Below are 24,967 nucleotides of genomic sequence, written 5' to 3' on the forward strand. Positions count from 1 at the left end.
GGCCACTAGACTGATAGCTGGGAAGCCAGCAGGGGACTGACTTGGGCCCCCCTGAATATGGGTCTCAGCCAGAAGGTCTGAGCAGTCCAAGAGACCTCAGACAGTGGAGCCAGGATGTATCCCTGGTGCACAAAAGGACTTTGCAAACATATCCCCCATGGAGGGATAACTGCCTTATTCTAGAGACAGGAGAGAAGCCCTAGTCCCTACTTCACAGGACCTGTCACATGTGCATGACCCCAACTGGATGGCATTCCCCTACATATGGAATTGGGGTGGGGGATGGGAGGGGAGGGTGTTTAGAGTGCATGTGAGAGGGCAGAGAGGGTAAAAGGGAGGAAAAGAGGGAGGGAGGGTGGGGGGAGAGGGAGGGGGGAGGGAGGGAGAGGGAACTCGGATCGACATGTAAAATAATAAATTAAAAAAAAATGCTTTGACTCCAAAATTTAACTTGAAGAACAAGTTACTGGGGAAAAGGATTTCTATTTTTGTTTCCACAGAAAATGAAAAGATGTGGATTCCTTCCAGACTAATGTGGTTTGATCACGCCTGACCACCTGAAACAAGAGTACAAGCTGATCCTACATTCAAAACAGCTGGACAAAACACCCCTACAGACTACAGCTAGGATATGTGAATCTTCTTCGAATCCCCCAAGACAGCGCCCCTTACCAGCAGGAAGTAGTTTGAAAAGAACGATGCCCAAATTCCCAAATATTGTGTATAAATGTTTGTTTTCATTTAATTGGACTTTGTTATATAAAATTAAATTAAAAAATTATAAAAAAAAAAGAATTATCTCCACATAGATGAACAGATGTCCTTAAGAAATACCATAGTAGAGGGAGCCATTATAGGTTTGAAGAGAAATCTGGCACTCGGGAAATGTCCAGTCATGTACAATGATGATCCCAACTAACAACCTAAGCAATAGTAGAGAATCTAACTAAAATGCCTTTCCCTGATAATGAGATTGATGACTACCTTATATGCTATCCTAGAGCCTTCATCCAGTAACTGATGGTAGCAGAAACAGACACTCACAGCTAAGTACTGAGCTAAACTCCTGGAACCCTGTTGCAGACAGGGAAGAGTGATGAGCAAAGGAGTCAAGATCAGTCTGGAGAAACCCACAGAAACAGCTCATATGAACAAGAGGAAGCTCATAGACTCCAGTCTGATAGTTTGGAAACCAGCATTGGACGGACCCAGATTCCCTAAATGTGATGTTAGTTGGAAGGACTGGGCAGTCAATGGGGCCTCTAGTAGTGGATCAGTATTTATCTCTAGTATAGGAATGAATTTTTGGGAGCCCATTCCACATAGAGGGATACTCCTTCAGCCTAGACACATGGGGGAAGGTCTGGGCCCTGATCCACATGATATGACAGACATGGAAGACTCCCCATGGAAGGCCTCACTCTCCTTGGGGAGCAGAAAGAGAACGGCATAGGGGTTTGTGAGGGGGGGCAGGGGAGTATGGGAGGGTGTGGGAACTGGGATTGACATGTAAAAAAAAGCTTGTTTCAAATTTAAATGAAAAACTTATAAAAGAAGAATCATCTCTACATCAGCATTCTTCATAAAATGAAGTTACTCAAGTTCATGTTCTTCTAAGTTGAGAAAGAAATAAAAGGAAGTAAATTGAATGATTTGGAACTTTATAGAAGAGTCCTTGGGGTGTCAATCAGTTCAAAATAGAAAATTTGACAGTGTTATAAAAAGTTTCCTTAAGGGAAAAGCATATATTATTCAACAATTAAGATGATTCATATCTTTAAATGTCCTACTAATACAATTAACTTCACAGGATATTTTCTTGCTAGTGATGAAGAAGAAACAGAATTAGAATCTATTTTGAGAACAAAGACCTATGTAAGAAAGCATAGACATCACACTGACACACTAAAGTGTTTAAGAATTCCATTCTTTTGTTTAGTATAGCATCAATTGTGTGAGATCACATGCCATTGTCAGTGGATCCCTTTACGGTAAATTTAACTGAAATAATACTCATATGGATTAATATGGTTTGTCCATACTAGTCAACACTTTTGCATAATGCCTCATGTTTTGTAAGATTTCTTTTGTTTATAAAATAAACTTTTAATGCACAACAGAAGACAAGATCAAATGTGATAAAATGAAACAGAACAGAAATTAGCCAACAGATTTTAGGAAATGGCAAGGCATGAAAAGCTAAAGAGGGAAGCTCACTTCCTTGTTTTGTACTGTAAGACCCTCAGAATGAGGAGTCTTCCAGTTTCAGTCAGTATCCCAAGAACTCAAAGTCCAGTCCAGTTGCTGCAACACGCAAGAGGCTTTAATGAACAAGAAACATTTGCCCAAAGGGGCTACTCCAGCATTCAGGCTAGAGAGAAGCCCCCTCCCCGTGGCCCAGGTGTTTTTAAAGGCAAACCTACAAGCTTAGGGAGGGGGTGGGACCCTCTGTCCATTGAGTACATGACCCTTGGAGGCCGGATGGTCTGCTATTAAGGCCTCAGGGTTTGCTAATTAATTTTGTCTGGGCATACTGGAGTTGCAGCTATCTCTTTGTTTCCTAAGGACCCTATTCACCACCTGCTGACTCACAAGAAAGGAGGGGCAGTGTGAATTCTTATCTCCGGGCCTTGTGAGAAGAAGTTAGCAAATTCCAAGGAAAGATATTGGTTTCCAGGTTAGTCCATCATTAACCTTACTTTTTTTGTCTTTCAGTACAATGTACAGTCAATGGGTTCTCCTAAGTTACATGCAGAAAGAGAAATTTGTTGAAGGATATTATTTAAAGTTGTAACTGTGATAATGGGAAAATATTAAAGTCAAATCTAGAATGGGGAGAGAGTGAATGTGTGATGTACTCATTTTTAGTATTATATAATAGATGTTGCCATCTGTAAAGATGGAAAAATACAGCCTAACTCTCCACTAACCCCAGGGAGCTAGAAGTTTAAAAGTACTAAATACCTTAAATTCCAGATCCTGTCCTCAGCCAGTAAATAGGCTTGCCCCTTATCTGACTTCCTTGCTGCTTATCTGACTGCATAAACAGCTTGTGAAACCCTGCCCCAGTGGCTTAAACTGCCATTTGTCACCCCACCTAAGAGCCCTCACAAATGCAGACCTCTGGGGCTATAGAAAACTGATTGGTCTATAAAGCAGGGCCTTGGATGGTTTAAATTGATTGGCCCGCACTGCGGGCTCTTGATGCTATGAGATGATTGGTTTACAATGTGTGAGCTTTGTTGTAAACCCTATAAAAGGTGTCTCAATTCTGTACTCGGGGTCCTCAGTCCTCTACCCCTGTGTGGTATGACTGTGGACCCCAGTGCATTTGGAGTATAAAACACCTCAGACTATTGCATTAAGACCACTTCTGGTGAGTTATTTGGGGTGTTGCCTTTCCTGAGTCAGAGGGTGAGGGTCCACGCTCTGCAGGTCTTTTACCATCCAGACATAAACATAAAAGAATTTAGTTGATATCCCAGAACTGATGAAAAGGTCTTAATGTATTTGCAACTAAAGATCACAGTGAAATGACAACAGGGGGTGGGGGGGGATGTGGAAAGCTGTCTTTGTGGGGCTGCAGTCAGAGCCAGCCTAGTAGCCTGAGACAGTGTGTGCACTAAAGAAAAGCTAATTAAAGATTTTAAAGGAAAAAACAGTGACACAGAAATAAAATCGGGATGGCAGATCAGTCAATACTGAAATGCCACACGTCTAGTTTTCACCACTCTTATATACCTTAACAAAAAGAGGGAGCATGATATCATGTATATGGAACAAACAGGCTTTTCTTCCTCCTTTCTACAAGGATTCAGTAACCACACCTTAGATTCACCTTCTCACTACCTGACCTTGAGGGGCAGGAGTAACCACACTTCAGACCAGATCTTTTGTTATTTAGAATAAGACAGTCAAGGCCAAGGTCGAACATCCTACAGTATGTAGTAACACCTTTCACCTTTAGGTCTAATGATTACTGAGGACAGTTTTGAACTCTCTGTCCTGGAGCCAACATGGGCACTGACAGGGGGACATTTTGTTGTTGTTGTTTATGTTTTTAATAGCCCCTCAATGTGAAGACTGTCCAGCTCTCATTGTCTTCTCAACTTCTCTTTGGCAATGATTCCTGAATCTTGGGAAAGTGTGTGTGATTTTCTGGATTATTTCATGCACTTGATTGCTCACTGAGAGGCCAAAGTCTTCAGTACATTGCCATGGTAATTTCTGCGCCATGAGTCTAGAGACCATGATATACTCTGAGGAAATCACTTCACAACTGGTTGTAAGAAGAATTTTTGTAAAAGCATTTTAATTAAGTCCAATCTGCTGAAGTCTCATAAGTAAATGAGGACATTTATGGGGGAAAAAAAACTTTCTTAAAAGTCGTGAATTTTTAGCTAAATTTTGTCTCATGTTTTGTATAAGGCAGTAATTATGAGAAATACAAAAAAGACAGAGATTGATGAGGAATTATGAAAGCAATGTGTTCAAGGAACAGCCTAGGTCTACTTGATCATGTACAGTAAAATGCAACAATAGTGAATAGCATTCTAAGCAATAGCCAGGACCTAATGTGAATATTAGAAAAATAAATACAAATGAATTTCAGAGATGTCTTTCCATCTTAGTTTTAGAATACAAGTGTCCCATAGTACAGGGTTGTCATATAGATTTTACATTTAGGTAATGACTAGCAGTAACTATAGGGATATATATTAAGGCAGTGGCAAACAAAAAAATAAGGATAGAAATGCCCCCAGATGCATGGTGTTAAAGCCATTAGCAAATGATTTCAGCACAGAAGACCCATATGCACAATAAGGACACAAAATAACAGCTACTGTAGAGAAATACATGAGGGAGAAGTTAGAACATAAGGTTCTCACAAGTCTGGAACTCTTTGGTGTATTGAAGGTAGAGCTGTTCAGAGCCTTAGTAAACCCACTTTACAGGCATGTAGTTGAAAGGATGAAAATACTGCCTAACTCTCTAATGACCACTGAAAGTTAGAAATTTAAAAATATCCACCAGCTTGTATTTAAAAATCGCCCTAGCTGCATGCAAAGTTCAGGAAAAAGAAAACACATGAAATAGCTTGGTCACAATGACCGGTTTCTGGAAATTGTTATTATTATTCATAACCACCTAGTTTCTAAGGAATGTTGTTATTCTCAACAACAGTCTGGGAATTGTTATAGATCATCCTGTCTACAAAGAAAATTAATAACTAAAAGAGACAGGACTCATGGCAAGAAGGCAAAACTAGAAAGAACAAGTGCCTCTGCCAATAGATATAGATAACTCCCTGACTGGAGAGTACATTCTCCCTGCCCCCATCCCCATTATCTTAAGGACAAGGCCACTGAGCCTGCTGGTCCTAGAGAAAGAAAACCCTAACCTTACAAGTGTGCTAAAGAATCCCACCTTGTAAAAACTGTGTACTCTATAAAATCTTTGTAACCTAGGAAACTTTATTAACCTTCCAAGTTTTGAAATGTCCCATGACCTTTCTTTTAGGCCAAGTGAAAATAACAGGCTAGCTTTGAAACTGGCCTTGTTAGCTTTGATGTAAAATTGAGATAAAAACTATCTCAATTCTGTCCTCGAGGTCCTCAGTCCTCCTGCGTGGTGTATGACTGTGGACCCCAGTGCACTTGGAATAAAAATTCCTCATGCTATATGCACCGAGACCACTTCTGGTGAGTGATTTGGGGTGTTGCCTTTCCTGAGTGGGAGCATGAAGGTCCATGCTCTGAAGGTCTTTCATAGTATACCCAGAAAGTAGCAGTAGAGGTGTGAAGGGGAAAGCGCCAAGCTAAAGATTTATTTCAGCTTTATGATTTTTAGACCAATGAGGTCATATTCTCCTTACTTTTCATCTCTCTCTCTCTCTCTCTCTCTCTCTCTCTCTCTCTCTCTCTCTCGGAATGTGAATATCTATCCTATGCATGTACAAACATTTTATTTTGGAAGCCCATAACTTGTTTGATTTCACAAGTTCACAGATAAAGCAGTGTTTAACTTTGGATGAATTATAGTTTGAGTCTCTGAAATAATTGTTTTAGACGATATAGGAAGAACCTTGACTTTAGACCTATTGACTAAGATTTTGGAAGTATTGATACGGGAACAATTTTGTGGTGATATATTATTTATGATTTAATAAAGCTTGTCTGGGGGTTCAGAATATAAAGCCAGCCACAAAGCATAGAGGCCAGGAAATGGTGGTACACACCTTTAATCCCAGGAATCAGGAGACAGAAACAGCTGAATCTTTGTGAGCCCAAGACCAGCCTGGGCTACACAAGAATGAATCAGTCCAAAAGAGTAACAGAGCTCACTCCTTTAATTCCAGCACTTAGGATCATGTGCCTTTAATCCCAGCACTGGGGAGGTTGAGACAGGAGTGATATGGCTGGGAAGGGAAAGGGATATAAGACAGGAAGAGACAGGAATTTAGAGCATTTGCTTCTGAGGATTCCTGGAAACAGGACTGCCATTTCAGCTTGGTAGAAATAAGAGCTATTGGCTTGGCTGCTTTGCTTTTCTGATATTCAGTTTGAACCCCAGTGTCTGTCTCTGGGATTTTATTATTCATGTTATACAATTTTCATGGATTTGGGGAGCAAGTGTAGTGGTCTAGATATCTCTTTTTATTCAAAATTCAGATTGAAACCTGTATTGGTTACTTTTCTCACTGCTGTAAACAAATACCTGTCAAACTGTGGCAGCATAAAGATCGGGGCTAGTCACATGTCATCTGCAGTCAAGCAGAGTAGCTAAGAAGCAGGACTGGGCTATCATTCTCAAGGCATACCCAGTAACACCACTGCTTTTGGTAAGTGTGCCTTCTAAAGGTCCACAGTCTTCTCAAACTGGAGAGCAACTGTTCAACACCTGTGTCCTTGGGTTATGATTCACATTCAGACAAGAGCTAATTCACCATGTGATGCTACTTGGATATGGAGCCTTTCCGGGTGACCAGAGACTTCATGAACAGAATCTCCTATGTAATAGACACAAAATATCTTAGATATGTTTTATGATTTTTAGTCTTTCCCTCTCTGTTCCTTTTTGAGGCAATGTTTCTCAGAGCTTTCTTCCATGTGCATCTTCATCTGTCTAACCTGCTCCTGATCTATGCCTAATATGCTCAAAGTGATAAAAGAATGAGCCAAGAGTACTGGATTTTAAGATGCTCTACTTAGTTAGGGTAATTGAGTTAATACTAGATTAAGATAGGTCAAAAATACCCTGACTAATGATGATATAAGATCATGAAACTCACTATAATAGGCCATAAATGAAGAAAAATACCTCAATAAAGCACAAAAATGAACAATGCACACTGAAAAGCTTATTTGTTCAAGCATTTGGCTGTGTTGACATTCACCACACATCTTCAATGCCAGATTTCTAGGCTCTTTGAGAGCTGTATAAAGAAACATTCACATTCTTTACCCAGAGAACAGGAAACCTAAAGTTTAAGGTAGAAATGTGAGAGATGAAATTTAAACCAAGAATCACAAAGTATTGTTGGGAGCCACCATACACTAGAAAAAAAAAAAAAGAAAAAAAGAAAAGAAAAGAAAAGAAAGAAAGAAAGAAAGAAAGAAAGAAAGATCAAGGACTGGTATTTTCCTTACTACTATCAGAGGGAAAGTATGACTGCCAATATTGTGACTTCTGACTTAATGTTGGCAGAGCAAAGTAAATAAATTTCTCATGTTTAAGAGTGCCAGGTTAAGTAGTAATCTGTTATGATAGCCAAAGAATCTAATACATCAATTTAAAGAAACCGTGTTATAAAACGTGTTATAAAAGATCACTTAAATAGATGAAGGCTATAACACTGTCTAAATTCAGGTTAAATGTGCCTACCTTCAAATATAATTTAAAAAAAACTTTCTAAAAAGAGGTTGTGGGAGGCTTTGTAGCCTTATAATTTGCCCATGTCTTTCTGGGCTCTCATTAGAAACAAGTGGATGAAATGGCTATTATCAAGAGAGCAGGGCAGTCTAGAAATTAAAGCCCCCTGCTTTGCCTGGTAATAACCTAACCTGTCCTTGACATCTCCTGAATCAAAGGAGGTAAAAAATGTGTGATTTCACCTGAGAATCTCATTATTTGGACCAAAAGCAGGTGTTAATCCAGGTCAGTGCCACAACAGGGAAAATAGATTGTTCCCAGTTGGAGTCTTCAAGTATCATGCATCATGTGCTAGCCAAAGGTCCACAGCATGGATCGCCTGAATGCTGTTTACCAGCAACAGCAGATTAGGTTATAAGAGCTAGTGGTGGGTGTGCTCTTGGTAAGCAGAGGTAGAAAGGTGCTCACATTGACAGATTGGAACAAGCTGTGCTGGGTGTTCTCTGTACCTTGCTGAGTGTGGTTAAAAATTTACAAAGGGGAGTAGTAGCGGGGCAATCAAGTCATGTCTGCAGAATTGGGATATAATTTTACTCCTCTCTACAAAAAATAAACAATCTCTCTTGTTTCCTGAAATTCTTCAATTGGTGAATTACAGATCCACATGGCAACATGTTAATAAGAAATTAAATTTACCCCACAGTAGGAAAAAAATCTGAAGTAGTTTTTCAATTTAAATGATTTATGCAAACATCTAGGACTATAGTATAATCTCTGTACTCCACCTTCCTTTCTTATTTAGGGCAACAATCAAAGAGAGATTGGCTCAACCATTTCACAGTTTCTTTTAAACACATTTTTTAAAACAAACTCTCTCTGCACTTGTTGATAGTCTCTTCCTGGGCTTGGTAGAACTTGTTCTGAACACCACCAGGACATTCAGATTTCACATTCAGACACAAATTGTTCCTGGGCTCTTCTTTTCATTGAATATCAAGATACCTCTGTTTAGAATGTCTTCCTGTGCTTAATGTTTTGCTACACTCTTGTTTTTGTGGAACATGAAAGTTTCTGCCCTCCAAAGTGTTATGTTGTTTTAATAGCATTAGGAAGTAGGGAGTTGGGGGATAAAAGTCATGAAAGCACAGCCTCCATGGTGGGAATTAATGCCTGGATAAATGAAAGACCCTAGAAAGATGCCCTAGGCTTATTGGCCATACAATGCCACAAGAAGAAGCCATCAAAATAAAATCTGGAAATAAGTTCTCATTAGATAGAGACCATGACAGATTCCCCAGAACTGTGAATCATATATTTCTGTTTTCTGTAATTTCTCATAGTAGCCCAAATTCATTGAATGCTTACATGGATTAAAATTTTATAAGAAGGCTAAGAAAGAGAAAAAATCCTGGGTTGCATTAAGTGACTGAGACATGACTACCTTTAAGGACACAATTAGTAAATGAATATTTCATTAGAATCCAAAATATAAGGTAAGCAAGAAGACTGATCAGGTCAGGGATCACTGCTATCAACTCCAAAAACCTGATTTTATCCCCATAACCCCACAAGGAAGAACAAGAAAACTAATTTCTGGGAGTTGTCTGTGGTATGCACACTCCTTAGTACAATAAAAATAAATAAATATTCATTAATGTAATAAAAAATTTAGATAATCCAAAGTATAAAATAAATTCATTTAAATGTATATTAATATAAATATATGGTGTATAAGTGAGCAAATATTAGTTCTAATGATTTATGTAGGTATTCTCTAAGAGGTATCACATAATTCTCTACTAGTAAAATGAACGGTACACTGTTAATTCCTTCTACAAAACACAGTGTGAAAAGGTGACTAAACGCTTACGTCAGAATGGAAAGAAAAAACACTACTGAGTATAGACATCTAGCCATGTGATCAAGATTAATATCAACAATGAGAAGTCATGTTGATAATAGGTGTGCTTGAGAGCACACCTAATCTTAGTCTAAGTATGAAGTAACAATTTACAGATTCATAGGGAAGCACATGAAATGGCTTACCAATATGATATACTGTCAAGATTATGGAATACAAGAAAACAATTGGAAAACCTCACAGCCTTGTAGCTACAATGCATTACAATTAATACAATGTGGTGTCCAGGATGCAGTCTGGAATGATTGAAGTGGTATCAGTAAAAACTAACAAACCTCAAAAAGGATTTTACTTAGCAATAATGTTTTAATATCGATGGATTTACTTAATAATGTGTATATATTAACATATATTTATTAATTTTGACAAACATTTCATATTAGTATAATATATTAGGAATATAGGAAATCAGCTTTAGAGTGCTATTTTTGAAACATTTCTGTAAAACTAAAACAATCATTAAATAATTTTTATTTTAAAAATACACATATGCATTTCTGGATTTCAAGTATGTGTGTGTGCATGTCTGTGTATGCTATGTATTAATGAGTATGTGAATATGTGTATATGGATGTGCCTGTCCATACATGTGCTTTTGGATGTCAGAGATTGACATGACATAATTTCCTCAGTCACTCTCAACATTGTATAGTGGGACAGGTTCTATCATTAAGAATAGAACTAATTGAGTCTGTGAAGTTGGCTGGCCAGAAGGGTTCAAGGCCAGAATCACTAATGTGGAGATTACAGATAATCACTACACCCATATTTTTATATGGTTGATAGGATTCAAAATGCAGTCTTCTTGCTTATGTGGTAAGCACTTTATCAAGCACTCTCCAGCCATATTCTTGGTTTTCAAGCTATAACTAGATAGCTTCTTGGAAGCTCGCCCAGCCATGTACAAAATTAAAGCTTAAAAGATCCTCTAAGACAGGTAATGCAATAATAACTTAACTAGTAAGACAGCAACATGCAAGTTCAAGCTATCTAGTCAACAATATAATCAAGATACGACAAAGCTAGAGCTGAAACTCAGAAAGCCTAGCTTGAAAATCTCAACTTCTAACCAGTGTTTCATGTTGTTCTATATACAGGAAATAAAGACCTCATGCATATTTTTAAAATTGACAAATCACTTTACAAAAATTGTCAATTACAAGGGCAGTATTAAAAAAAACAAATGATCAGCATATAAAAGTGTTAAAAATACACTAATTGCAATAACTGTCAAAGTTTTGAATTAAATAATATATTAGTATATCCACATAGGAAATAATAAAATGTCATCAATAAATATTAAAGAAAACCTAAATTAAAACAGATATGTAACATGTTTATTTAGGTAGAGACCTTCTGTAGAAGAGTTCTTCTCAACATTCTACATAATCCTTAAAATTATAATTCTCTGTGTTTAACTTGATAAATTAAGTTAAAATTTAGGTTGAAAGACAGAAAGTTAAAATAGTTAAAATATTCAAACAGAAGAAAAAAATTTAATGATTTCTGAAATAGATAAATATAGTGGAAAGTGAAATATACCTTTACTTCATATCATACATAAATATTGGTCGATTCAATACAGATATAAATGTAAAAGAAAAAACTCTATATTTTAACACATACTATAAAAAATAGTATCCATTGACTTTGAGTATAAATGCTTTTAAATTTAATACTAGAAAGTAAAAATAAGGAAAAAGTTACAATAGTATATCCTTCAAAAAGTACCATGAAGGAAGAGAAAGATTAAACAATGTACAGGAGAAATATAATGACATATCTGAATATATAAAGAGCTATGTTTCTAAAATTAAAAGCTAATCAATCCAGAAGATAACCAAGACACCAAAATGGGATTCATAATGATGACTGCCTAGTAGACCACTAATGTATTTCATTTCAATCTACAAAGTCATCGGGGACTTGCATGTGAAGAGTGACACACCTTGAGAGTGTGCAGATGCCAACAAAAATATCAAGGATACAGAAGGCTGTTTGGCAAAGTTGGTGAAATGTTTTTAACTGAACTAACCATTCTGGGGATAGTTTGGAATAAATGAGTAGATTCATTATATGCACAACTTAAAACAGGAATTCTACTCCTCCATATATACCCGAAAATGTATGTACCTATGCATATGTGGAGATTATATGTGTATGAATGCATACTAATTACAAACACTCAAACTTGAGAAAGTCTAAATATTTACCAACACTAAAATGGAAGGTACTTTGTGAGATGCTCTAACAATAGAATTAATGAAGATAAGTTCACTGTAATGAAATACTAGTCTCTCAAACATTCATCCAAGAACAGAAATAAACTAAAGTATTTATTGGAATAATTCATTTCTATTAGTTCAATTGCACTTAGTATATTGAAATTTGAAATTTGTGTTTTGATATAAAACTTAAAAAAAGAGTGAATATATTATAAAGTTCAGACACTCTCTTTGGACATTGAGGTGCTATAGCAGTGTTAAATTACTGCTCTTGGACCCATGGGAGGTTTCTCCTGTTCTGCTGGTATAGCACATTATTATCTACAGAATGGTATCATTTTCTACATCCTAATTCATGAAGTTGCCGTTTATGCTTCATTTGCTCCTAAAGAGAATATATTGTATATATGAAAGCACAGGGGCTAGAAAGATGGTTAAGTGGTTAAGAGTGTGTACTGTTCTTGCAGAGGACCAAAGCTAAGTTCTTAACAGCCAAGTTGGGCAATTTAAAAACCTGAAATAACAATTCTAGAGGACCTGACAATCTCTTCTGGACTCTCTGGGCACCTGAGCTCACACATTCACATTCCCACACATAGAAACAAACACAGACATAACTAAAAATAAAATATATCCTATGAAAAATAAAAGACAAGTTATTTTGCATTAACATGCATTTCCTTCACATATTTAAATGTTTTATAATAATGTCACACTGCAGTGTTTTCTCATCCCAAACTGTTGCAAGCCATACACAAAAGAATTTGAGGATCTAATCCTCAGAATTATTTGTCTTGCAAAATGTCTAATAAATAAAAGGAAGTAGAATTTTATGGTAGAAGAAAGATATATTTACCATGAATGATTGGAACTTTTTCTTTAATTACAAATTACTCATGGCTTCCAATAAAGTTGTTCTTCAGAAGGCAAGGCTATAATTACTCTCAGTACCATGTAGTGCTCCCATTGTGTTAAAAGACAGCATGGTAATTATCACGGTCACAACTTTAACTGCCAAGCACAAGAGCAATGCTGAGAATATTTCTGACCCAGCTGCTGGCAGCATGTGGCAAAAGGAGAGGAAATATTGCCAAGAAATCAATCTCTTCCATCAAAACTGAGCCAAGACTGAGTAGTTTAGCGACTTTTATTACAACAAATACAAGTGCCACTAATTGCTACCCTGAAATTTAGTAGTTTTTCTCCATATTTCACCTTTTGTTTCTATATGGACCTTCAAAAAGGCTACTAAGAAGTAAATGTAAGTTGTCTAATGAAACAAGAAATACTCAACTGTCCAAAGAGTTTATTTGCAAGATCTCTTTGCTATAAAAATTTCTAATTTTTAGGAAAAAATAATGACAGCTACAGGCATGCCAAGTGGGCAGTGTGGATCACTGAGGAATAAGATACAGTCATTCTTCTGCAGAATTGCAAGACTAAGAAAGGAACGGGGTTAAGTTATATACCCTAATGTTTTGTTCTGGGGTATTCAAAGTCTCAAGCCAAAATTTTAGTGCTTAGGGGTGGTACTGTATACATTAACAATTTTATTTATTTATTTATTTTATATAACCAAGTGCATTTCAATGAAAACAAACATTTATAGAAAATATTTGGGCTCTTCTGCCGGCTATTGGCCAGAGGTGAGTCTGGGCCCAATCGGGGCTGCCTGTCCCCTTCAACCTCTTTCCCCCCCTCCCCCGCCTGAACTCCCTGGATTGGCCCCTGATCCTGCTGCTCCTGTCTCCGGTCCCCTTTGAGAGCACCCTTGGAGCTCTGATACACCCCCACCCATCCCAACCTCCAGCCTACCCCCCCCCCTACCCTGTGCCCTACCCCACCTACTGTCCTGCCGCTCTGGTTGAGCACTGGGACAGAGGGTGGAGCCAACAGTCCACCCTACTTCGGAGACTTCTAGGAGCAACTCCGAACAAAGGAGACCTGACTATCCACGTGGGACCACCTGTAATTTCCACCGGCTTGGTCCCTGACCCCGCCTCCAGTCCTCTGCTGGAGTCCCAGGCCCCTCCCAGAGATCCGCCTATCTCTGCGGGTCCACTTGGAGTTCCTGCAGGCAAGATCCTTGACCCCCAAATCCGGGCCCTGCCAAAGAACGAGGTCTCAGCTGGAGAGCGCCAGTTTCCAGTGAGATCCCACTACCCTGCAAAACCTTCTCAAGTTCCAGTCCAGCCCTCGTCCTCTTCTCCCGGCTATTGGCCAGAGAGAAGCCTCCTAGAGAGCTTGGACCACACAGAGATACAGACATTGAATCTTTGATCCACATAAGCCCATCTGGGAAGGACCATAGAGAGAGGGAAGAGACACCACCAACACCTACAGGAAGAAACTATGGGAAGAAGGCAATACAAGAGAACACCTAACAACAGAAAGACAAACATGACACCACCAGAATCTAGGGAATCTACACCAACTAGAATGGAACACAACAACAAAGCAGAGGAAGCAGAAGGGTATGACTTAAAAATCACCATCATAAAAATGATAGAGGCCCTCAAAGAAGATATGAGAAAATCCCTTAAAGAAATAGAGGAAAAAACAAACAAAAAAGTGGAAGAAATGAACAAATTCCTTAAGGAAAGTACAGAAAGCCAAGAAAAAACAATTAACCAGGTGAAGGAAACGGTTCAAGATTTGAAAACCGAAATTGAGAAAATAAAGGCAACACAAATGGAAGGAAAGCTGGAAATTGAAAAGCTGGGCAAAAAATCGGAAACCACGGACACAAGCATAACCAATAGAATTCAAGAGATGGAAGAGAGAATCTCAGGCGCAGAAGATAAACTAGAAGAAATAGATTCATCGACCAAAGAAAACCATAAATCCAACAAATCCTTAACACACAATATCCAGGAAATGTGGGACACCATGAAAAGGCCAAACCTAAGAATAATAGGCATAGAGGAAGATGAGGAAGCCCAGCTCAAAGGTGCTGAAAACATATTCAACAAAATCATCGAGGAAAACTTTCCAAATCTGAAGAAGGACATGCCCATGAAAGTACAAGAAGCATACCGAACCCCAAATAGGCTGGACCAAAGAAAAAAGACCCCTCGACATATAATAATCAAAACACCTAGCATACAGAATAAAGAAAAAATATTAAGAGCAGCGAAGGAAAAAGGACAGGTAACATATAAAGGCAGACCTATCAAAATTACACCTGACTTCTCCATGGAAACCCTCAAGGCCAGAAGGTCCTGGATAGATGTTCTAAAAGTATTAAGAGAACACGGATGCCAGCCTAGGCTACTATATCCAGCAAAACTCTCAGTCAATATAGATGGAGAGAACAAGATATTCAATGACAAAACCAGATTTTCCCAATATGTATCTACAAATCCAGCCCTACAGAAAGTATTGGAAGGAAAATTCCAACCCAAGGAAGGTAACTACGCCCACAAAAATGTAGGCAACAGATAATCCAACTACACCAGAAACCTAGGGTGAAGCAGAACAAATATATTCACAATACCACTGCCAACAACAAACCTAAATCAAACAAGCATCAACAATCAATGGTCCTTACTCACCCTCAACATTAATGGTCTTAACTCACCTATAAAAAGACACAGATTAACAGAATGGATACGAAGACAGAATCCATCCTTCTGCTGCATACAAGAAACACATCTAAGCTCCAAAGATAGACATTACCTCAGGGTAAAGGGTTGGGAAAAGATTTTCCAATCAAATGGAAATAAGAAGCAAGCAGGCGTAGCTATCCTAATATCTAACAAGCTAGACTTCAAACCAAAACTAGTCAAAAGAGATGAAGATGGTCATTTCATATTCATCTCAGGAGAAATCCATCAACACAAAGTCTCAATTCTGAACATCTATGCCCCTAATACAAAGCCACCCACATTCGTAAAAGAAACACTACTAAAACTCAAAGCTCATATAAAACCTCACACACTTATAGTGGGAGACTTCAATACACCACTCTCAACACTAGACAGGACCACAAATCAGAAACTCAACAAAGAAACAAAAGAATTAACAGAAGTTATGTCTCAACTGGGGCTAACAGACATCTATAGAACATTCCATCCAAAGACAAAAGAATATACCTTCTTCTCTGCTCCACATGGAACCTTCTCTAAAATCGACCACATACTAGGAGACATAACAAACCTCAACAGATACAAGAGAATAGAAATAGTCCCCTGTATCTTATCGGACCACCATGCTTTAAAATTGGAATTCAACAACAATACAAATAGCAGAAAACCTGCAAACTCATGGAAACTTAACAATGTGCAATTGCACCACTCCTGGGTCAAAGAAGAAATAAAGAAAGAAATTAAAGACTTTCTAATATTCAACGAGAATGAGGATACAACATACCCGAACTTATGGGACACCTTGAAAGCAGTGCTACGAGGGAAGTTCATTGCACTAAGTGCCCATATGAAGAAAACAGAGGATAGTCACATAAATGAATTAACAGCGCAACTGAAAACCTTAGAACAGAGAGAAGCGAATTCACCCCGCAGGAGCAGACGCCAGGAAATAATCAACTTGAGGGCTGAAATCAACAAAATAGAAACCAGGAAAACAATACAAAAAATCAATGCAACAAAGAGTTGGTTTTTTGAGAAAATCAACAAGATTGATAAACCTTTATCCAAATTAACGAAAAAGCAGAGACAGAACATGCAAATTAACAAAATCAGAAATGAAATGGGGAACATAACAACAGACACAGAGGAAATCCAGACAATTTTCAGGTCATACTTCGAAAATCTGTATTCCACAAAAATTGAAAATTCAAAGGAAATGGACAAGTTTCTGGATAACTATCACTTACCAAAATTAAATCAAGAACAGACAAACAACTTAAATAGACCTATAACCCGAAATGAAATAGAAGCAGTCATCGAAAGCCTTCCAACGAAAAAAAGTCCAGGGCCAGATGGATTCAGTGCAGAATTCTACCAGACATTCAAGGAAGAACTAATACCACTACTCCTCAAACTGTTCCACAAGATAGAAACAGAAGGTTTATTGCCAATCTCTTTTTATGAGGCCACAATAACTTTGGTACCCAAACCTCACAAAGACACAACTAAGAAAGAAAACTACAGACCAATATCCCTGATGAACATCGATGCAAAAATACTCAATAAAATAATGGCAAACCGAATTCAAAAATACATCAGAGAAATCATCCACCATGATCAAGTAGGCTTCATACCTGGATTGCAGGGATGGTTTAACATACGAAAATCTATCAACGTGATCCACCATATAAACAAACTGAAAAAGAAAAACCATATGATTATCTCCCTAGATGCAGAAAAAGCCTTCGATAAAATTCAACACCCTTTCATGATAAAGGTATTAGAGAGGTCAGGGATAACAGGAACATACCTAAACATAATAAGAGCAATATACAACAAACCAACTGCCAACATCAAACTGAATGGAGAGAAACTTAAGCCAATCCCTCTAAAATCAGGAACAAGACAAGGCTGTCCTCTCTCTCCATATCTCTTCAATATCGTACTAGAAGTTCTAGCTAATGCTATAAGACAACAAAAGGAGATCAAGGGCATCCAAATTGGAAAGGAAGAAGTCAAACTGTCTCTATTTGCAGATGATATGATAGTTTACATAAGCGACCCAATAAACTCTACCAGGGAACTCCTACAGCTGATAAACACATTCAGCAAACTAGCAGGATACAAGATAAACTCAAAAAAATCAGTAGCCCTATTTTTTTCAGACGACAAAGAGGCAGAGAAAGAAATCAGAGAAACATCACCCTTTACAATAGCCACAAGCAACATAAAGTATCTTGGTGTAACGCTTACCAAACAAGTAAAAGATCTATATAATAAGAACTTTGTGACTCTAAAGAAAGAAATTAAAGAAGATACCAGAAAATGGAAAGACCTCCCATGCTCTTGGATAGGTAGGATAAACATAGTAAAAATGGCAATCTTACCAAAAGCAATCTACAGATTCAATGCAATCCCCATTAAAATCCCACCACAATTCTTCACCGACCTTGAAAGGATAATAATTAACTTTATATGGAAAAACAAAAGACCCAGGATAGCCAAAACAACCCTATACAATAAAAGAACATCAGGAGGCATCACCATTCCTGACTTTAAGCTCTACTACAGAGCTATAGTTCTGAAAACAGCCTGGTATTGGCATAAAAATAGACAGGTAGACCAATGGAATCGAATTGAAAATCCTGATATTAATCCATGCACCTATGAACACCTGATTTTCGACAAAACAGCTAAAATGATACAATGGGGCAAAGACAGCATCTTCAACAAATGGTGCTGGCACAATTGGATGAGGGTGTGTAGAAGACTGCAGATAGACCCATGTCTGTCGCCATGCACAAAACTCAAGTCCAAATGGATCAAAGACCTCAACATCAATCCAGCCACATTGAACCTCTTAGAAGAGAAAGTAGGAGGTACCCTTGAACAAATTGGTATAGGAGACCGCTTCTTGAACATAACTCCAGGGGCACAGACACTGAAAGAAACAATTAATAAATGGGACCTCTTCAAACTTAGAAGCTTCTGTAAGGCAAAGGACACAGTTGACAAGACCAAACGGCAGCCCACTGACTGGGAAAAGATTTTCACTAATCCTATATCCGACAAAGGGCTGATCTCCAAAATATACAAAGAACTCAAGAAACTAGTCAACAAAACACCAAATAACCCTATTAAAAAATGGGGTACAGAACTGAAGAAAGAATTCTCAATGGAGGAAATCAAAAAGGCTGAAAGACACTTAAGAAAATGCTCCACATCCTTAGCTATCAGGGAAATGCAAATCAAAACAACTTTGAGATACCATCTTACCCCTGCCAGAATGGCTAAAATTAGAAACACCAGTGATGACTTATGTTGGAGAGGATGTGGAGAAAGTGGAACACTCCTCCACTGCTGGTGGGAGTGCAAACTCATACAGCCACTTTGGAGATCAGTATGGCGGTTCCTCAGGAAAATGGGAATTAGTTTACCACAGGACCCGGCAATCCCCCTCTTAGGCATATACCCAAAGGATTCACATCAATGCAACAAAGACATCTGTTCAACTATGTTCATAGCAGCACTATTTGTAATAGCAAGAACCTGGAAGCAACCTAGATGCCCTTCAATTGAAGAATGGTTAATGAAGATGTGGCACATCTACACAATGGAATACTACTCTGCAGAAAAAAATAATGGTATCTTGAAATTCGCAGGCAAGTGGATGGCACTTGAAGAAACCATCCTGAATGAGGTAACCCAGTCACAAAAAGAGGAACACAGTATGTACTCACTCATATATGGATTTTAGACCTAGATCAAATGATCACCAGCCTATAATTCACATCACCAGAGGAACTAGGATACAAGTTGTATTCTAAGAGATTCATATAAAGTCCCTCACAGAACTGGGAAGGGACAAGTCCCCCAGACCTCAGGTATAGTGGGGGAGGACAGCTAATGGAGAGAGAAGTAGGAGAAAATGAGAGGGAGGAGAGGAAGGCATGTGCGACTAGGAGGATTGAGCCTGGTTAGGAATGGAAAATAGGAAAGAGAGAGAGAGACAGAGACAGAGAGAGAGAACATAAAAGAGGGAGCCAATATTGGTTTGAAGATAAAGTTGAACACAAAGAAAGGTCGAGGGAACTACAAGACTGCTCCCAACTAACAATCTCAGCTTCCGTGGAAAGGCTATCATAAATGCCCTTCCCGGAGAGTGAGATCAACAACTAACTTCTCCATGGAGTCCTCAACTAATGCCTGTTGAAAACAGGAGCAAACACCCATACATAAACACTGAGTCAAACTAGAACCCAGAAGCAGATGGAGAGGACAAGACCATGCGGTAGAAGTACATAGAGACAGCTTACCTGAACAAGGAGGAGCTAAGGGCCACTAGACTGATAGCTGGGAAGCCAACAGGGGTCTGACTCGGACTCCCCTGAATATGGGTCTCAGCCAGAAGGTCTGAGCAGTCTAAGAGACCTCAGACAGTGGAGCCAGGATGTATCCCTGGTGCACAAAAGGACTTTGCAAACATATCCCCCATGGAGGGATAACTGCCTTATTCTAGAGATAGGAGAGAAGCCCTAGTCCCTACTTCACAGGACCTGTCAGATCTACATGACCCCAACTGGATGGCATTCCCCTACATATTGTATTGTGGTGGGGGGTTGGGAGGGGGAGGGTGTTTAGAGTGCATGGGAGAGGGTAGAGAGGGCAAAAGGGAGGGAAGGAGGGAGGGAGGGCTTGGGGGGAGGGAGGGAGGGAGAGGGAACTGGGATCGACATGTAAAATAATAATAATAATAATAATAAAAAAAAAAAAAAAACAAAAAAACGCTTTGACTCCAAAATTTAAGTTGAAGAACAAGTTACTGGGGAAAAGTATTTCTATTTTTGTTTCCACAGAAAATGAAAAGATGTGGATTCCTTCCAGACTAATGTGGTTTGATCACACCAGACCGCCTGAAACAGAGTACAAGCTGATCCTACATTCCAAACAGCTGGACAAAACAGCCCTACAGACTACAGCTAGGATATCTGAATCTTCTTCGAATCCCCCAAGACAGCGCCCCTTACCAGCAGGAAGTAGTTTGGAAAGAACGACGCCCAAATTCCCAAATATTGTGTATAAATGTTTGTTTTCATTTAATTGGACTTTGTTATATAAAATTAAATAAAAAATACTCTATATGCAAAAAAAAAAAAAAAAAAAAAAAAAAACAGAGTAACAACAATAAAAAAAAAAAAAAAAAAAAAAGAAAATATTTGGGAATTTGGGTGTCGTTCTTTCCAAACTACTTCCTGCTGGTAAGGGGTGCTGTTATGGGGGATTCTAAGAAGATGCAGAAATCCTGGCTGTAGTCTGTAAGGCTGCTTTGTCCAGCTATTTTGAATGTAGGATCACCTGGTACTCTGTTTGAGGCGGTCTGGCTTGATCAAACCACATTAGTCTGGAAGGAATCCACAGCTTTTCATTTTCATACATTAACAATTTAATTAAAATAAATTACTACTGACATTACTAGAAGACATGATCTCACAACAAACTCCCTGTTCCTCAGCTTCTTACAATCTTTCCACCCCCCACCTCAACAATGTTCCCTGAGTCTTAGTGTGGGAATATTTTGTAGATATATCCACTGTGACTTGTCCACACAACTCTGCATTTTGGTTGATTATGGTTTTCTGTAGCAGTCTCCATATTTTGCAAAGGGAAATTTCCTTGATGAGAAATAGATTTCTGTTCCAGATTTTCTAAGTGGTTTGCAAATTCTCTTCCAATAATTATGACTTCTCTACAATGGAGTAGTTATCTAGGTTTCCCATCTCTTCATAACTTCATGGGCTGAACAATGATGACAAAAATGGACATTCCAAAGCTAATGGGGAAGTTAATAAGGTCTCAACCCTACACAAAGCACTACTGGCATCTAAGAAAACCTGGGAGAGAAGGGGGGGGGGGTTCCTCAGGGAAGAGCATACCATATAGTTGTCTAATGTCAAAACAAGTGGTAATTTACTATGGAAATGTTTTCCTTCAATAAATTAGTTCTTCAACTTATGCAGAACCCAGAAATGTCAAAAGAGAAAATACAAATTCCATGATGTAGTCATTGAAAATGATGTTGTGAGGCACCATTCATCTTTATATTCTTTGGCTTGAGGATTCCTGCATTCCTTCCATAGAAGACATGTTACCTCTTTATTTAAAATAAGTAGATAAGCATCATTTTGGTTAAATGTGCACAGTGCACCTTAGAGGATAAAACTCATTTTCCTGTAAAACTGACAATTTACCACATCAAATACATTTTCAATTAGCTGTTCTGATAATCTCCCAGTTGCAGCACAATGTCTAAATGATGAATGAGGTATGAGACATACCAGAGAGTCTTGTATCAATTGTTTCCTCCCCCTACCTCTTTTACTACAGAGTGAATTACTTAATCTGATAAAATATTATTTCAAATCCCGTATCAGTAAATGAAATATTCTCTAGGACTGTGGACTGTGTGTTGTTTGAAATTAATTACCAGAACATGGCTTTGTATGAATAAAATGCTAGATGTTACAGGATGGAGACTTCTATGAAGACAGCGTTCACTAAGTGGCAGGCTGTTATTTTCTGTGAATTTTTTCTATTGGGGATTCAGAATTAATCACTATTACTACTATCACTACTCCATTGTAGTGAAGTCATTGTTATTGGAGGAGACTTTGCAAACCACTAATTTATTACTACTATTTCTACCACTGTTGCTTCTTTATTCATGAAATTGTTTTTTGCAGTATTTTGGTGCTTAAGAAGAAAGTCTTGATTGATAACCCTTGGCTCATTTTTGTCTACATGATTGTTCGGTGTTTCTTCATTTGTGGATATTCACTGACAGGTTATTATATGCAACACACAATCCCCACTATTCATTCACTCCTAAACTTGTTCCAAATAATCCTCCAGTTAAGTAATAGTATGGCTGCTGTCCCAAAATCAGTCTGACACATGTGTAAACCAAATTCTAGAATTTATTTCTTTCTTCTGCTACGGTTATGCCAGTAAAATAAGCTGAATAGGGAGGTGCTTGTTCTTTTTCTAGTGTTGCCATAGGAACTGTGACTACCCATTACATCAAATTTCATTTTTCCTCCAAAAATATTGGTGCTTGGTTTTTAATTCAACTCTGTTTTATAATGAGTTACTTTTAGAATTTCATTACCTGTGGTTTAATAGGATTTATAAGGTTTAAATCATGATACTTAGTTTTGTCCACATTGTCTGAGACTGGAATCCTTCTTTGAAGAGTAGCCTGCTTCTTAGGTTGCTACCCTTGGCCTCCTATCTAAACATTCTTATTTTGTTGCTACCTAACTCTACTTATTTCAACTCTAATTATATTTATTTAGTCTTTTAGTTGAATACTTTTTCAGTATTGTTGTCAGATACCCGTATTTTTTTTATTTTTGAGATTTAATGTTCAAATAATAATCCCATTGTATACAAAAATTAGATTCTACAACTTCTAGAGGAGAAACACAGTCATCATCCCTGCAAATGTTGAGAGTCCTCCAATTACTATCACCATAAAGAGCACAGCTGATAATACCCAGCTTGCTGCATTCTATCCTAGTAATACAACCAACATTTTGGGAGGGATTGGTACTTTACATCACTGAACTTTCTTATGAATCACAACACCTGAAGACTTGGAAGCCATGCATAATGCAACCATGTCAGGATGGCCATTTCCCTGAGTTTTTTTTTTTCTCTATATTCCCTCACAATAGGTCATCTAAATTCTGACTTTTCAATTTAACTCAGTATGTTTTATCAATTTTCCTGCACTTGCCAGATCAATCTTAGAAGCAGTTTCTACAATGCTTGAGACCTGAGACCTTCTATGGTTAAGTTTTATATTTTGAGAGAAAAGTCCCAAACCAATACATACCAATGTTTTGAAAGAATACAATGATCACTCACATTCTGAAACAAGTTCTCCATATCCATGGTGTCTGCCAGTCTCTGCTGTCTATACTTTGTGATTAATTTAGTGTATACTTACTTTCATCTCTTACTTCATATATTCTACTCATATGCTAGTGAATATCACTTCATACAAACCTGAAAGGAATTTGTAGGAGAATTCTTAAGCAGACTTTGTGGGTAGGTGATATAGACTCTCCTGCACTTAATCTTGCAAAACAATCTAATCAAGGTCCTAATAGAAAGAAGTAGACCCTATCTGCAGTCTTAACATATTCAAAGGAGTCCAGAGGAAAATAATTACAAAAATTCACATAGATATTTTCCATTCTATATGTTGGGGTCTTGGTTTTCTTAATTAATGTCTTAATCTGGGTATAATAGATGTAATAGAATTGCTTTCAATGGGTTTCTTAGTCACACCGAAAGGCTGTCCTTGCTCCTAATGTCTTCCATCTCTTCCCAGATAAGAACCTCTGTGTATAGCTAGAGAGTAATTTGTGTTGAATATTTTTTGCCTGTAATTTTTCCTCTTTCTTTAGTGTACAACAATAAAGCTTAGATTTAGCTATACAAACTCATTACCTTTAAATATCTTATTCATGTTTCTCAAACTTCTGATATACAACCTTTAGGAAAACCTTCTCATAGCACCACTGAGCAATTTTATGAATTCACCTCATCTTAGCTGTTAGATTCTCAGAGTACTAATAATGCCAATGGGGAAGGTAAAGTTTTTTTTGGAAACGGACTCTATTTCTGAGATATAACTATAACTTAGAAACCCACAAGGCCTTAACCAATACAGCAAAGTCCTCTAGGAAAAACTGCCTGTCATATTTTCTTATGTGAATTTTATATATATGCTTTATCCAAAGCTATATTGGGACTACCAAAATGACATACCACCTCAGTGACATTTCTTCCCTGTGGCCAAGTCATAAAGGAATTGAACATTGCATTGTTTGATTATTGAATTCTTCACATCTGGGCAATAGTTTCTTCATTGAAAGGATTTAGGATACCAAACTCCTTGACTATAACAATAGATTAAAATTCAGATGTGACTGGAAATGGGTACTGATGCTCTGGGGATTTAGAAACAGAAAGTTGTAGCTTCCAAAAGGAAAGCAGCAAGTAAAAGTCTAGAAAAGGATTGCATCAATAGTAAAGTTCTAAGACCTATCACTACAACTGTCACAATTAAATCAAACTACAGTAAAACTTCCTCCAATAAAAACAATGTGCTTAATATAGGCACTAACTTCACAGTGATGCTGCATACTTAATTGCTGCTTGTGACTCATTCTTGAACCAAACTGTTTTACCAGCCATACTTATGAGCACAAAACTTATCCCAATATTGTGATATACATTAAAGTTCTAATTAATGAGGTGGTTTTATCGGATTTACACTTTTAGAATCTATCATA

The sequence above is a fragment of the Phodopus roborovskii genome, unplaced genomic scaffold (assembly GCF_943737965.1).
Source record: "Phodopus roborovskii unplaced genomic scaffold, PHOROB, whole genome shotgun sequence".
Taxonomy (NCBI): Eukaryota; Metazoa; Chordata; class Mammalia; order Rodentia; family Cricetidae; genus Phodopus; species Phodopus roborovskii.